The sequence below is a fragment of the Mus caroli genome, chromosome 4 (genome assembly GCF_900094665.2).
Source record: "Mus caroli chromosome 4, CAROLI_EIJ_v1.1, whole genome shotgun sequence".
Lineage (NCBI taxonomy): Eukaryota > Metazoa > Chordata > Mammalia > Rodentia > Muridae > Mus > Mus caroli.
In genome coordinates, this window is record NC_034573.1 from 119,174,399 (window position 1) to 119,182,612 (window position 8,214).

At 48.4% G+C, this 8,214-nt stretch overlaps 1 protein-coding gene across 2 annotated transcripts in view; it reads right to left on the reverse strand.

Annotated features, from left to right (window-relative positions):
* Positions 1–6,584, reverse strand: part of Zbtb8a (zinc finger and BTB domain containing 8A) — a 22,429-nt gene extending 15,845 nt beyond the window's left edge. For both annotated transcript variants that reach the window (XM_021159406.2, XM_021159408.2), the window contains exon 1: positions 6,209–6,584. The gene's annotated coding sequence lies outside the window, so the exon portion shown is untranslated. The remainder of the gene's footprint in view (positions 1–6,208) is intronic.
* Between the last annotated feature and the right edge of the window lie 1,630 nt (positions 6,585–8,214).

Here is an 8,214-nt window from a genome sequence, read left to right on the forward strand (position 1 = left end):
CAGGCTGGCCTCGAACTCAGAAATCCACCTGCCTCTGCCTCCCGAGTGCTGGGATTAAAGGCGTGCACCACCACCACCCGGCCAACAATGATAATTCTTAAACAGATTGGCAAAGTCACTGTTTGGTGACTTTAAGGGCAGCAGCTTCTGGATCCCCAAACTGCAGCTAGGAATGTCATTTGCAGCCCCCCGAGTCCCTCCCTGGACTCCCTTGGGTTGTCTTGTTCTGGGAAACATTGCAAAAGCCCAAAACCACAAGCCCCTCCCCTTACACAAGCCTTTTTGGTGACTTTGTAAGGACCAAACATTTTAGGAGATCTTTCTTTGCTTAATTTTAAGCACTTTTTATATATTTATTTGAACTGTTTTGCATTTCTGCAACGAGATTCAGACAACGGAGCGACACCTTGTTGTTCTCACGGCTAGAGCAGAGGGGTGGGCAGTCTGTGAGTTCCCTGCCTCAGTTTCTTCATTGAAAGATGACAATGGCAACAGCAACCTGATGCTCTAGAGCTAAGCGATGACACTCGTGAGAAATAATCCAAGGAAAATGTTCACAACAGGGCCAGTGCTTTTAACCGCTGAGCCATCTACCCAGTTCCTCTTCAGTGTTTTAACATTTCATTCTAAGACTTTCCTATCTTAGACCCTGTAGACCATCTGTGCTACTAAGATTATCGAAGATCAGGTAACATAGAAAGAACAGATATTACTGGGCCGTGGTGTTGCATACCTTTAATCCCAGCAGAGGCAGGCAGATCTCTCTGTTTTGGAAGCCAGCCTGGTCAAGAGATTAAGTTCCAGGCCAACCAGGGCTACATACACAGGGAATCCCTGTCTAGAAGAACACAACAGAACAGATATTTACTTCTTACACTTGTAGATGCTGGGAAGTACAAGATTGTGGTGCCCTGACTGTGTGGCTGCCCCTCTTCATTTTTTTCACTTCTTTTTTTTTTGGTTTTTCGAGACAGGGTTTCTCTGTGTAGCCCTGGCTGTCCTGGAACTCACTCTGTAGACCAGGCTAGCCTCCATCCCCACTGCTTCTTTCTTTGTTTCATTTACTTATTGAGGTCAAAAGACAACTTGTAGAGATAGATACTCTGCTCGCATCATGTGGGCTCTAGGGATTGAACTCTTAGGCTTGTTGGCATGGCCATTTGACCCACTGAGTCATCTCCCTGTCTTCCTATGGAGTTGCCTGAGGCAGGAACAGTTTTGAAGAAACAACCTAACTCTCTCCTTCCCTCGCCTTCTCCCTCTGCCCCCTCCCCCCTCTAATCTTCCCTGTATGGGCTCTGGGTATGGCAATGCATCCTGTGTTTACAGTGCCCTAGGAAGCCTGAAAAGGCAGCTGAATGATTTTGAACAGGGTAATGTTACCACGCTAGCCCAGGCTAGCTTCCAATTGGGATCCAACATACCCAGCTATAATGATTTTTTTTTTTAAAGTAGAAATTAGGCTAGGTGTGGTGGTACATGCCTTTAATCCCAGCACTCAGGAGGCAGAGGCAAGCGGATCTCTGAGTTTGAGGCCAGCCTGGTCTACAAAGTGAGTTCCAGGACAGCCAGGACTACACAGAGAAACCCTGTCTTGAAAAACAACAACAACAAAAAAATTAACTAACCGACAAACCCGAAGGAAAGAAAGAAAGAAAGAAAGAAAGAAAGAAAGAAAGAAAGAAAGAAAGAAAGAAAGGAAGAAAAAAAGAAAGAAAGAAAGAAAGAAAGAAAGAAGAAAAGTCTCCAAAATTATACACAAAGTGGCCACATCAAGCTTGAATGGAGTCAGCCCAGAACCAATTTACAATTTGTCTCACTCCTCTGCCCCCCACAGTGTGTGCAAATGTCCCACACAATGCCTCAGCTTACACTCCCAAAATAAAACTGAACAGCGCCAGAGGAAAGAGCAGGAAAACCCAAAGGTGGGCCAGGAATGCTGCAGACCAAAGTGCCATCTAGCCAGCACAAGGTCAGGGTTGCTCCCAGCATCCCACAAAAGGTGGAGTATACACCTAGGACCCCAGGACTGAAGAAATGAAGGCAGAAGATTTGGACTTCAAGGCCTTCCTTGACTACATAGCAAGTCTGAGATAGAGCTGGGCTACATAAAAATTGTCTCAATAAAACAGTCAAGATTTTCAACAGACTGGTCTTGGTGAACTACACAACAACAGGAAGTGAAGGGTTCTAGGAAGCCCCAGCAGGGCAAACATGGTGCTAGCAGGGAGGCCTCATCCTTCTTCCTCCCCTCTCCCTTGTAAACCATAGATTACATGCCTAAAGCTAGCCACAAGATCCATTCTCTTCCTTGGATATTTTATGCCAGACTCATTCCTAAGGCTGAGAACCAAGGTCCAACAACCGAAAGTCCCCTTTTGGTCACCCTAATTAACACACCCAATCAAAACATACCAATGCTGGCCGGTTCTAACAGCATCCTAGTCCATTTTAACACAGACCTGCTCCTTTTTCCTCTTAAAATTCACCCCTGTAAGGCTGGAGAAATGGCCCAGTGGTTAAGAGCACCGTCTGTTCTTCCAGAGTTAAATTCCCAACAACCACATGGTGGCTCACAACCATTTGTAATGAGATCTGATGCCCTCTTCTGGTGTGTCTGAAGACAGCTACAGTGTACTTAGATATAATAATAAATAAAATAAAATAAAAATCGCACCTGTAAGGTCATTCACTGAGGTTTTTGGCCGGAGTCAGAAAGCATCTACTTGACTTCTTAGCGCCTTAACTGTGAAAACAGGTGTTTGGGTGTAGTTTGTACCTAACCCTAGGTCCGGAAGGGAGCACCCCGCTGTGCGCGGCTCTCTTCAGGAAGTACAGGGTAAACTGTGTGTGTACCTTCCAGCTTGCTAGCATTCAGCATAGTTGACAAGAACAAATAGTATCGTACATCAGAGAAGGCTTACTTCCTGCAGAGGCATCCACAGGTATGGATACTGCCTTCCAGAACTTCTCTTTTCTGGAGACTGACTTTACAGGTTGTACTGGCAAGTCAGACTAACTCCCAAGAGTCATGCAATAAGCCAAGCAGAAACACTTCCTCAATCTTGTATGAGTTAACTACCTACAGTAGTCCCTAAGAAGAGTACAGAATTCAATTCCCGGTCAGGTCAATGATCTTTTAAAGAGTGTTGGAAAAAGACAATCACTATTTTAGGAACCATTAACTTTGAAGGTCTTCGGACTAGAAAGGAAAGAAGTCATTTAGACTGACCTTTGGGTGACCCGGGAAACTTAAATGAAATTTGTGCTCCAGAAAGCCCTCTTTTCCCACTGCACACAGCCCTGACGTAGGCCTTAGTGTGTGGTCCTAGTAAAAAACCCCACCTCCTAACTTTGGGCTAACTGGAAGAGAGCAAACTGTTCTTTGAATGGCGACTGTATTCTTCGGAGGATGAACGGCCATGTAATTCTGGGAAGGTTTAGAATTAAGTCCAGAAACAACTTAAGAGCTGTGCTTTAGAAATCTGTGTCGCCTCCAAAGTTCAGGCTGAAAGTTCACTCGCAGAGGAGGAAAAGTATTATAGGAGCTTTTAGGGGGTGATTAGGCCACCATGGGGGGAGGGGCACTGCCCTCACGGACGGGATTAGCATCCTTATAAAGAGATTTGGAGGAGTAGGTCTGCTCCCCACCTCGTCCCTTCTAGCCATTTTACTAATGAAGGCACAGCACTGTATTTATCCTCATTATGTATGCCACGAAGAGGTGCCTTCCCAGAAGCAGAAAGCAGCCACACAGTCAGGGCACCACAATCTTGTACTTCCCAGCATCTACAAGTGTAAGAAGTAAATATCTGTTCTGTTGTGTTCTTCTAGACAGGGATTCCCTGTGTATGTAGCCCTGGTTGGCCTGGAACTTAATCTCTTGACCAGGCTGGCTTCCAAAACAGAGAGATCTGCCTGCCTCTGCTGGGATTAAAGGTATGCAACACCACGGCCCAGTAATATCTGTTCTTTCTATGTTACCTGATCTTCAATAATCTTAGTAGCACAGATGGTCTACAGGGTCTAAGATAGGAAAGTCTTAGAATGAAATGTTAAAACACTGAAGAGGAACTGGGTAGATGGCTCAGCGGTTAAAAGCACTGGCTGTTTCTCCAAGGATCTGGGTTCAATCCCCAGCACCCACATGGAGGTTCACAGCCATCTCTAACATCCATGTAAGGGAATTCAACACCCTCATCTGGCACCAGGCAAGCACTTGGTACACTGGCACAAAGGCAGGCAAAACACACACATATATATAAATCTAAAAAAATAAAAAAATAAAAAAAAAAAGAACTATAGTTTTGAAACTATAGTTGGAAAGGCCTCACCGAGAAGATGACATTTGAGTGATTGGTGTCCATAGCAGGAAAGAATGTGTATCTTTGAAACTACTCCAGGCAAACCAAACAGCAGGTGCAAAGGCCGTGAGGTGGACAGGAACAGATGGAGGAGGGATGGGTGGGGAGAGCAGGTCACTGTGGTGTGCCAGTAATGTCGGCTAACCCCAGGGTCTTGGGAGGCGGAGGTAGGAAGAAGTAAGACCAAGGCAACCCGGAGAAAACCCTCATCTCCTAATAAAATTAAAATTTAAAATAAGGGGCCTGGGGATGTGTCTCAACAGTAACATTTACCTAGCCCATGCAAGCCCCGGGTTCAAAATACACACACACACACCACACACACCCACATACACACACCACACACACACACACATATACACCACACACACACACCACACACACACACACAACACAAACCACATACACACCACACACACACACACACCATGGGGGCTTTGGATTTTTTTAGTAGGATGTGAAGGAGCCATTTAAGGTTTGGAGAGGGCTGGGTATATGGTTTAGTGGTAGAGTGCCTATGTGACATGCATGGGTTCAATTCAAGTACAGGAAAATATCAGGTGTGGTGATCCATGCCTGTAATCCCAGCATTTGGTAGGGGGCTGCAAGAGAATCAGAGGTCCAAGATTTAGGGCTAGTCTGGGCTACATGAAACAGTGCCTCCAAAAAAAAAAAAAAGATATATAAAATAGCTTTTTAAAAGAGGAGTTTTAAAACTTATATTAACTTCTCTGAATATTAAAAAATATATAATTATGCCAAAAATTTGCCTAGTGCATCCCAGCCCTCCCGAGGTGGAGGTAAAATCAAAATTTCAAGTCTAGCCTGAGTCCGTTTTAAAATAAAGAATAAATAGGTAAATAAAAGTGCGATTTAAGTGATAAAATCAGCGAAGGTTTGGGTACTTTGGGGACTGTTCCGGGACGCTGCAAGAACAGGGCGCCTTGGGGGGCTGCCACATCTCAGCTCCCTGCCTAGGGATGAGACTCCCTAACCATTAGCGTTCCCCCCCCCCTTTCCCCTTTGCTAGGTAGAATAAACAGCCGGAACCCGTAGCCGTCTCAAAAGAAATTAAGTGCAATATTTCGTCAAAGTGAAACCACTCCATTTACTAAAGTTCTGCAAATAGAAAGACTTCTAGGTGTTGGCGGCGTGTGTGGTTGGGTGCCCGCTAGGTGTGAATCCTATTCCAAACACGTCTCGCAAAGACGTGGATTACGAATAACCGCACGGTCAAGGGCGAGTAAGCGCGCCAGAGCGCGAAGGGACTAAAGCAGACAGTGTCCCCAGGTGGGAGATGCCAGGGACATTCTGCCGCGGGGCCACCTGGGGCTCCATATTTCTGCCCTCGGTTCTAAGCCCGGAACTGTCGCGTCGTGATGGAAAGGCAGAGAGTGGAGGGCGGAGTGAGACCGCCGGGCTGCAGCGCCCCGCGCCCCGCGCCCGACGGCTGCAGACACGCCCGGCCCGGTGGCGCCGCCTCGCCGCCGCGGCCGCCAGGAGGCTCGGGCGCCTTCCCGCCTTTCCCCGGGCCGGGCCAAGGCTGGCGGCGGGGCGGGCGCGGGCGGCGACGGTGCAGCCATTGTCCCGCAGCCGCGCCCGGGGACGCCGCCGCCGCCGCCCGCGTCTCCTTTGTGGCCGTCGCCGACCCTCGGAGCCGCCGCTCTGCGCCCCCGGCTGCAAATGGCGCCGAGTACCCCCTGGGTCGCCCGGCGCACCGGCCGGGGTTGCAGCCCCGGGGCGCACCCAGGCGGCCCCGCCGCCCTCCGCCAGGCTCTCGGCCCAGCCCGCAGCCCCGACGCCCGGGCCGCCCTCCTCCCGCCCGCGCCCGTGCAGCCACTTACCGCGGGGCTCTAGCCGCTCGCTCGCTCGCTCGCGCGCGCTGCGGAGCGATTCCCGGTTCCCGGTAGGGGAAGCAGCCCCTTTCCGAAGCCGAGGCTTTGCGCCCTAAAACAAGTAGCCCCAACGTGGGAGAAACAAAAGGTATTTGCTGACGTGGGCGTTGGACAGAAACGCCCGAGGGCTGAGGACACAATTAAAGGGGCAACGCACAGATTTCAGGCACCAACCAGCAGCTTCGCCCACTCCCCCTGTCCGTGCCCACGCCCGACTGCACCCTCCGCAGGCACTAGGGCGCCCAGGTTCTCCAGCCGTTGATTGCGGATCATTCTTTTAGTTGGGAGCTTAAAATTTAAAATTCTACTTTATGTTGGGAAAGGCGCCTCCGGAGGGCAGAAGGGCTGGATTTCTAATTTGTGGGGATGTTGGTTCAAGGAGAGAGGGAGGGACTTAGGCGTGCCCACAATTACTGTATAAGTACATGTGACATTATTGTACTTAAGTTTAGCGACGTAAAATGGGAGAGTTCCACAAGATCGCCCTTTGATGAAGCACTTAATTTCAGTCATAGCCTTTTAGAAACCTCTGTGGGTCCCCATCAAGCCCTTTGAAGAGGCAAACCGGGAGGCTCTGAGATAAGAGATGGTGATTCTTTATATAAAACTAGTAAAAGCCGGGCGTGGTTGCACACGCCTTTATTCCCAGCACTTGGGAGGCAGAGGCAGGCGAATTTCTGAGTTCGAGGCCAGCCTGGTCTACAGAGTGAGTTCCAGGACAGCCAGGGCTATACAGAGAAACCCTGTCTCAGAAAAAAAAAACAACAAAAAACAAAACAAAACAAAAAAAAAAACCTAGTAAAAAACAGTGTTTCGTGTTTTCAAATATAAAAATTGGTCGTAAAATCAAGTTTCTCTTCTGACGTGACCCTAATATTTAGGGTACACAAATACCAGGTGATACATTTCCTAAAATAGTAAACCCGCTGAATTTTCATACTGCTTAAATTCCACAAACTAAATTAGTTTTCTACTTCTTCACGCTGTGTCAAGTAAAGCCGAATGGGGGGGAAGATTCAAAGTCTCAAAGCATGCGTTTAATATTTTGAGGTGTTCCTCTCCGAAGCCTGAGTCAATCAAGCCCACCAGGGCCCTGTTTCTCTGATCTCCTCACTAAGTAACTATGTATTCGAACATCATTCTCTCTGAGAATACAATACAGCCAGTCATTTCTGAATGAAAAAAAAAAAAGGGAGAAATAAAAGGGAAAGGGACATGCCTGGTCCTAGGTATGGTGGAGGAGAGAGTTTATTATAGATATGTGGGAGAGCACAGCCAGAGGCAGGAACATCTGGGAGAGTACAGAGTGGACTGAGCTGTGCCCTGTGATGTGGGGTGGGGGAGGGAGGAGAGAGAGCAGCCGAACCAGGTACAGCAGTCAGGAGACCCAAATTACAAAGAGGGTGGGGAGCCAAAATGGTTGGATTATAGAGGGAAGAATAGCTCAGCCCCCTGGACTGGAGGATTCAAGCTAGGGGGCCGGATATGCCAGCCTAGAGAACCCTGTAACAGGTATTGGACTGAGGGATGCTGGGAGAACCTGGTGGCCAAGTCAGCTTTGACATGTTAACTAGGCACCCCAAGCTATTTGTCCCAGGTTTGGCACCTAACAGTTTCTTAATGTCACACCTGTTTACCCCAGAGGAGCTCTGTGATTAAGAGGCATTTCCTGGACTTTGGAGGTAATGGGAGGTAATGGAAGGAAAGGTAGACCGATGCTTGTTTGAAAATCATTAGGACACCAGGTGTTGTGGCACATGCATGTAATGCCAGAACTCAGGAGGTTCTGAGTTCGAGACCACCCTGGTCTACATAGTTCCAGGACAGGCAGAGCTACATAGGAGACCCTGTCTGGGACACACACACACACACACACACACACACACACACACACACACACACACACACAGAGCAGGCAGTTCTCTCTGTGCTGTTCTCCTTCAGCCAGGATTCAG